The sequence below is a fragment of the Canis lupus genome, chromosome 6 (genome assembly GCF_003254725.2).
Source record: "Canis lupus dingo isolate Sandy chromosome 6, ASM325472v2, whole genome shotgun sequence".
NCBI lineage: Eukaryota > Metazoa > Chordata > Mammalia > Carnivora > Canidae > Canis > Canis lupus.
Window position 1 is genome coordinate 31,420,277 of NC_064248.1, and position 7,834 is coordinate 31,428,110.

The 7,834-nt window shown below is 56.3% G+C and overlaps 1 long non-coding RNA gene across 1 annotated transcript; it reads left to right on the plus strand.

Moving 5' to 3' along the window:
- The first annotated feature begins 1,141 nt into the window (after window positions 1-1,141).
- On the plus strand, window positions 1,142-3,720 carry LOC112640374 (uncharacterized). The gene is made up of 3 exons (XR_003124008.2): window positions 1,142-1,905; window positions 2,401-2,976; window positions 3,123-3,720. It is a non-coding gene; the product is annotated as an uncharacterized LOC112640374 (long non-coding RNA).
- Window positions 3,721-7,834: the final 4,114 nt, after the last annotated feature.

The following is a 7,834-nucleotide window of genomic DNA, read 5'->3' on the forward strand; positions in this document are numbered from 1 at the left end:
CATGCTCTCACATTCCCCATCTGCTTCTGTCATCCCCGATTTCTCATCATTTCTTAGGGCTGTTGACCAACCTGTGAAGCCTCTGATGTTTCTCTTGCTTCCTTTTCACTTGGCAAACTGCTACTCGACCTTCAAAGCCCAGCTCAGTCCTCACTTTCCCCAGGAGGAATTCCTCCTTGGTGCTGCTGGGCCGCCACAGCCTCCGTTAAGTCTACACCTAGAAGAAGCCGAGAGGTTTGCTCTGTCTCCTAGACTGTGAGTGCCAGGAAGGCAGGGTACTTGTTAGGTGCGTGATACAAGCAAGTTACCTAGCCTCTCTGTGCCTTGGTGTCCCCATTATTATCGTCGCTATCTCTCAGGACTGTTAGGGGAGTAAATGCAGTCTGTAAAGCGTTTAGAAGCTTGCCTAGTACAAAGGTCTCTGGAAATGGAACAACAGTCCCATGGTGAGCACATATGGCAGGATAAACGGAGGAGCAATGGGGAGAGATGGGTATACCAGGGCGTGCAGGTGAAGGGTGCTCTAGGTGCGGGTGTGCCACCTGGGCGCCCCTGACCCCACAGGATTTGTTGGGCACAGGACTGGCAAAAATTCTCCCACGTGTTTATTTCAATGTGCATCAGGGAAAAAAGTATCACATCAAACACGAGATGCTATGACTATCATCACCTGAGACAACACTAAAGGAGGTATTTAGATTTTCAAAAAGTCAGGTGAGGGGCGTTTGTTTAGAAAACGTGGTAACCAGGGCGCCTGGATGGCTCAGTGGTTGAGCATCTGTCTGCCTTCACCCCAGGACCTGATCCTGGAGACCCGGGATCGAGTCCCACATCGGGCTCCCTGCGTGGAGCCTGCTTCTCCCTCTGCCTGTGTCTCTGCCTCTCTCTCTGTGTGTCTCTCATGAATAAATAAATAAAATCTTTAAAAAGAGCAAAAAAGGAACTGTGGTAAGCATTATCTTAGGTGGATGGTGGAATTTGAGGAATGCAGGACAAATAAATGAAAGGAAAATGAGAGACAGAGACGGGGCGGGGCCATAAGGGGGCGGGGTCAAGAGATGGGGCGGGGCTAGGGAAGGGGGAGGAGCCAGAGCTGGGGGCGGGGGCAGGGGCAGGGGAGGGGCTAGAGAGAGGAGCGAAGGGATGGAGACAGACTCGGAGCCACAAAGGGGAGGGGAGAGGTGCGAGGGGGCAGGGAGAGGAAGGATGAGAGGATGAAGAAGGAAAGGGAACAGAAAGGCCCTAAGAATAAAAGAAAGGACCCTCCCGTGGACGGACGAATGAGTGAATGAGCCGGTGAAAGAATGAATAATCCAAGGCATGTATAAAATAAAGGGCAGGGACGCCCGGGGGGCTCAGCGATTGAGCATCTGCCTTCAGCTCAGGGCATGATCCTGGATCCTGGGGTTCCAGGATCGAGTCCCACATGGGGTTCCTCCCAGGGAGCCTGCTTCTCCCTCTGCCTGTGTCTCTGCCTCTGTCTCTCATGAATAAATAAATAAAATCTTTGAAAAATAAACACATAATATAAAGGGCAAACAAACGAGGGGAAGGCGTCGGTGGCCGAGCCTGGTGGCAGGCCCTCAGGTGCGCAGCCCCTGCTCCCGGGCTCGTGGCTGTGTGGCCGGCCCCGTGGGGGACCTCTCTGGGCTGCAGGCCTGGTCTAGTGGCGGTGGCTGCGTCCTTGACCCTCGGCCAGGCAAGCCCAGCTTGCCACACCCTCCCCTCCCAACCAGGAACCTCAGCACCTTCTGTACTCCAGCCCGAGAAGAGAACTGAAAGTAAAAGCCATCCTGAGCTTTGCCCCAGCCTTCCTGTTCCTCTGCTGGTTTCTTAGAAATCAGCTGCCTGGGCTTCCAGCTGCCGCCTGGACTTCATCTCTCACCGAAGAGCCCCCTCACCCTGGTGAGTGCCACACTAACCTCGGCAACAGGGCTGGAGGCCTGTGCCGGGGAGGGGGGCCCCCCCCAGGGAGCGTGGGGGTCATGCGCTCAGCCCACAAACCTTTATTCGCGCCTCCAGAATGCTAGGTGTGGGGGAAGCAGGTGAATCTGTGTGGCCCAGAGTTAGGAGGAGGGCTTAGGGAGGGGTTCACTGTCCCCCGAGTCGGGTGCCAACAGGTAGGTGGCTGCAGGGTTGGTGGAGGGCACCCGGAGACCAGTAAGTCATGGGGTCCCTGGAATCGTGGGGAGGAGGTTGGGAGATGTGCAATCAGGGGAGGCTCCCTGGAGGGGCCGCTGTCAGCCGCTTCAAGAGCCAGTGGGAAGGGGTTCACCTGGGCAGCCTTTGTGGGGAAGGGCATCTGAGGCATAGGGAACAGAATAGTCAAAGTGACCTGTGTTATTCCCCACAAAACATATAACTGCCCCCAAAGTACACACGTCTCTCCATCTTTTGCAGGGGGAGAAACTACGACCTCAAAGAAGTATGGTGGTTTGATCTGGCCAGGACTCCCAGCTGGAGTGGAGATCCAGAAGCAGTCCGCGTGTGCCCAGCCTCTCTCCTGAGCCAGACTCAAGGGGTACCCGGATCCTCACCATGTCTGTCTGGGAGCACACCCTCTGCCCCTGGCCCCAGGCTCCCACACACCCCGCTTAAACCCTCCACACCTTAAAGTGGCCTGCCTGGGTCACACAGCCTACTGCGGAGTCAGAGTCAGGATTCAGGCCCAGGTCTGCGGGGCCTCAAAGGGCCCCCTCCTTCTTCTCCGTGAGGCATCGGGTACCTTACAGAAAACAGACCTGAGCTGACAGTCTCTGTCCCCACATTCTAAGGAGGGTGGACGGGACAGCATGGAAAAAAATCTTGGTGGCTGGAAAGTAGGGTCCACACTCAGCGCATTGTGAGCCAGAGCTTTGCTCTCAGGGAACTACCCTGCTGGTTCTCGATGGTCCCGGAGGGGCTTTCCGTCCCAGCACTGGCCGCAGGTGGATGTGGACCAGACCTGGCTAATCAGAGCACCCCATACCTCAGTTGGTAAGCACACGACCTAAGCTGGATCAATCAGAGACCCTTCTGGAACTTTTGGGCTGGAACAAATAGGAACCCTTTCCTTCTAACCTGGGCCCCCACTCCCACGCCCTCCCACCCCTGACAGTGGTTGTGTCCCATTATGTCAACAGAGATGAAGAGACGGAGCAGGAGCCGGAGCCCTGATGCCCTGTGTGAGCCCTGGATCCAGCCATACCTGATCTCCACCTCCAGACTTACCTGTTACACAAACCACAGGTTTCCTTTTTTGGCTTATCCTTGTCACTTATGACAGTTATGTTGCTGTCACTTGCAACGCTAAGAGTCAAAACAACCCTCTGGCCTGGAAGAGCGAGGACTAGTTTTGGCAGGATCTGGGGCCTATGGTGATCCCCGCTCTCCCTGGTGTCTGCCCTCCAGGAAAGGTGGGTTGCAGACACTTCCACATCCCCAGGGTCCACGGGTTTTGTTAATAACCGACTTTTTTTTTTTAACTTTGGGGAAAAAAATTCCACGTTTAAAAAAAAAAAAAGTTCCTTCCCATTTTTTTTTGAACAGACTATTTTTAGAGCAGTTTTAGGTTCACATTGAAATTGAGTGGAAAGCACAGAGTTTCCATATACCCACTGCTCCCACCCCACGCACTGCCTCCCCCACTACAACATCCCACACCAATCCACGTTCTTTCCTAACTTCCATGTTTGTTTTTAAATTTGTAAAGGAATCTACCAATCATGCATGTATTAAGTGCCTTGGGTGTATATTTTTCTTCTGATCGCTACAGATTACATATGTTTTTTTTTTCCTTTAAAAAAGTTTTTAAAAAGGGACAACGTTCTTTATGACCCATATTGGAAACCACTTTTTCCACTTAGCATCTCAGGTGCCGAGCTCCAGGTCCCCAGCTGACAAGGTCAGGAGGACTGTGCCCATTTGAACGTGAGGCCGCAGGGAGCGGGGCGGGAGGGGGGCCCAGGATTGACCTCGGAGGCACATTTCATCGGATGCTCTCCGCTGTCCACTGAGATTTTTTTTTTTCCTTTTTCGAGGATGAGAAAGCTGCTGTTCAGAGAGGGGAAGTTCCTGTGGTGGGGAGACGCCAGGAGGGGCGCTGGTGGGCAGCCACCAAAGTAGGCTCAGCAGAGACTCCCCAAGCTTTGTCGCAAGAGGCGGGGAGGCTGGTGATCCTCCAAGGGGTCCTCAGAGGTGACACACAAGTGCTCCGGTCCCTGAGGGACAGTCTTATCTCACCCCTGCCCCAGTCAAATTCCTCCTCCTGGGGGCACACCGCTGCCCAGCCCCCCGGGATCCATCCGAGGCGGAGACGTTCTGTGTCTCTGGCTCATTCTCACACTTGGGTACGCACCACGTACGTGGCTGCTGCTGATGCCGGGCACTGCTGACAGCGTCCCACACGTCGCCTCAGTTCGTCCTTCTCACCACCCTAGAGGGGCAGGGCTGTTATCATGCCCATTTCGCAGATGAGGATGCTGAGGCCCCAGGAAAGTGCAATGACTCGCCCCAGGGTCACACAGCTAACACACGGCAAAGCCAAAATTAGACGACGGTGGGGTTCTGAATCCAGACCCGAGCGTCCACATCCAGGCTGGGTCCCTGACTTTGTAAACTTAACTACACATACACACACAGTGAGGCACACACATGCCAACTGGCTGGCGGGTCTGGAGTGGAGTGGCGAGCCGCAGAACTCCACCCCGGCTATGTCCTTCTCTCCATCTTCCTGGATTCCTTCCTAAAAATCTGGGACGCCCCGGTGGCTCAGCGGTTGAGCATCTGCCTTCAGCTCAGATCATGATCCTGGGGGTCCCGGGATCGAGTCCCACATCGGGCTCCCTGCATGGAGCCTGCTTCTCCCTCTGCCTGTGTCTCTGCCTCTCTCTGTGTGTCTTTCATAAATAAATAAATAAATAAATCTTAAAAAAAAAAAAAAAGAGAGAATCCAGACAACCGTCTTATTGCAAGGACGGTGAACCCATCGGGCAACAGTCGGAAGCCCAGACGAGTCCTAGATTAAGATGTTAAGCAGGTGCTGAGGAGAAATTGAGAACACGGATGCGAAGTCCTACAATGGGGTGAAAAGAACCAGCTGCCCCAGTAGAGGCTGACCTCCAGCCCTCACAAGAGATGAGTCCAAGCCCAAGATAAACCATGAGCGCGGTCCAGCCTGGGCCAAGTGTGCGCAAACCGTGCGCCCTCCCCTCGTGCCTGCACGTGGCGCGTGCTCAGGAATCCCGGTGGCACTGGGTGTGGGTGACAATGAAGAGTGCTTACACCCATCCCGGGTTCGTGCCACGTGCTCAATAAATGGAAGTTGCTACCGGGTTTGAAAGAGAAAAAAAAATGGGTGAAAGCATTGGTGACGTGTGTGCCCGTGATCATCACTGGCGGTATATCATCAGCGGGGAGATACGAAGTAGGAACTGTAATATAACCTCAGCATTTATTTTTTTTTCTTTTTCTTTATTTATGTGTATGTGTGTTTGGGGGGTGGGGGAGGGAGGGACAGAGAGGGAGGATCCCAAGCCGACTCCACGCCCAACGTGGGGCCCGATCTCACAATCCTGAGATCATGACCTGAGCCAAAATCAAGAGTCAGACGTCTCCCCGACTGAGCCACCCAGGTGCCCCTATTTAGCATTTATTAAATGGGGGCGCCGTGCATCTCGTTCGATCCCTGAAATAATCTCTCCGGGTAGAGCCCGTTAGGCTGAATCACATGAAATCACTGTTCTTGCAGCTCAAGAGACTAGACTTCTGGCAATTTCATCTGGTTCAACCTAAGAGCATCTTCATTTGGCAGTTAAGTCAACCCTCCCCCTCCCCCCCCCCCCCCAGGGCCTGGAGTCTCCCTCCCGCCTGTTTAGAGGATTCAGGTTTGTCCTTGGCTCCTCCTCCTCACCCACCTTCTCATTCTGGCTACCCAGGCACCCACCACCCCGCCCCACTGCGGCAGGTCTATATTTATAGCAGGGCGGGGGGGGGGGGGGAGGTGTTTCTGTGAACCGAGGAAGTCATTTATTCCAGAGTCATCACAGCCACCCAGAGATAACACATCCATGACCCCCCGGGGTTCTGACCGACCTCCTCGCCCCAGCCAAAATGGGATCCCCCCCGCCCCACTCCCTGCTCTGGATTTCCAAGACCCAAACCAGCAAGACAAAACCCGAAATGGGGTGCCTGCCTGCTGAGTGGCCCCGGTCTGGTGGACAGATGAAACGGGGTGATGGAGGGGGGGTGAGGTTTGTGTCCATTTACCGCCAGGAACACCAAGGCGAACCTGTGCCCAGCCTGGCTGCCAGTAGCCGGGGTCAGGGGGTCAGGGGCAAGGATGAGGGGGTGGGTTCCTCGGCGCCCGGGGGTCCCAGCTGGGCCGGCTCAGCCCGAGCATCTTGCTGCTCCCAGGGATGTCGCTGCGCTGCGGGCCCAGCTGGAGGGGCACGGGCCCCCCGAGTGGAGGGGTGCAGTGAGGGGGGGTGTTTCCAGGTAGTCAGACTGAGACAGGGAGGGGGTGCGGCTGCGGGCACAGCGGAGGAGGAAAGGGGTAGCCAGGCCCGTCGTACACAGCCGGGCTTCTTCGGGGAAGCCGCCGAGTCGGAGTTCCAGGAACCGATAACGCTTGTTGAAACCTCTTTCTTGTGGCCTGGTCGCGTCACATGGCTTGGTGGGGACCAACGTCAGGCAGGGCCACAGGTCCGGGCTGGCTCGCACCCTGGCAGCTGTTGCCACCCTCAGCTCTCCCCCAGGGGTGGAGGGAAGAGGAGGGGGGTGGGCAGGAAGGCGGGACCTGCCGGGGTGGGGGTGGGGTCCAGCAACACACACACCTGGCCTGGGCCAAGCGCAGGTGCATTGTCTCCAACCCCCTACCCCCGGCTGGCCTCTCCCCCTCCCACCCCCCACATCCTCCTGTGGCTGGTTCAGCCTCAATTCTCCATCCAGCAAATGGGCTGAGGATCCCTAGGCCATAGGGTCGCTGTGAAAGCGTGAAAGCGCACAGCAGGCGCCGAGGAGGAATGCAGAAACTCCCTGCTCCGTGCCCATGAAGGCAGTAGGGTGTCTCTCATCATTCCAGAGCAGGGCTTCTCCACCCCAGCCCTTGACCTTCAGGGTCGATCTAGATTCACCGCCTAGCCCGTAGGAGGCCCCGGGAAATTAGTAAGTCTTCACTCTTGACAGCAGAGCACATCCCCTTAAGTTTTAGGGCCCCCACCACCTGGCATCGTGGAGGTGCCGAGGGATGATCCAGGAGGGCCCTTAGCCCTCCTAGTTTGCAGCCTGTCACTCCACACCCTTAATAAGCAGAGCCTCTAAATAAACTGCAGGAGGACTTGAACTTGAGGATGACAGGCTGAACTGAGGGCGGGGTCAGGCCTGACGCAGGGGCGAAGGGAAAGCCCATAGGCAGGAGCTTGGTCCTTGGAAGCTTCCAGCCCTGCTCCCCACCCCTCTCCACCCCTGCAGGAGGCTCAGGTGGGCAGGGGTGGGGGGTGGGGAGTGGGGTCCTCTCCTGCCCCGGAGAAGACACTCTGCACGCTGGCTCTGGGGCCCCACAGCGGAGTGTCCTGCCTGAGACTCACCTGTCCACACGCCCCGCCCACAGGCACGGAGCATCCACAACCTGTTCTCAGTGTCCAGTGCTTCCTGGAGAACTCACAGCCAAGGATCCCCGGACCCTCGGACTCTCGAGGCAGCCTCGTCAAATGAAAGAGACCCAACCTGGCCTGCCGAGAAGGATTCCCTAGAGGATGCACAATGCTAGGAGTCGGGACCGTCTTCTGGAGCAGAAGCGTCCAGAAATGTCCCCAGAAAGGCAAGGAGATCGACACTACAGGAGACGTGAGACAAG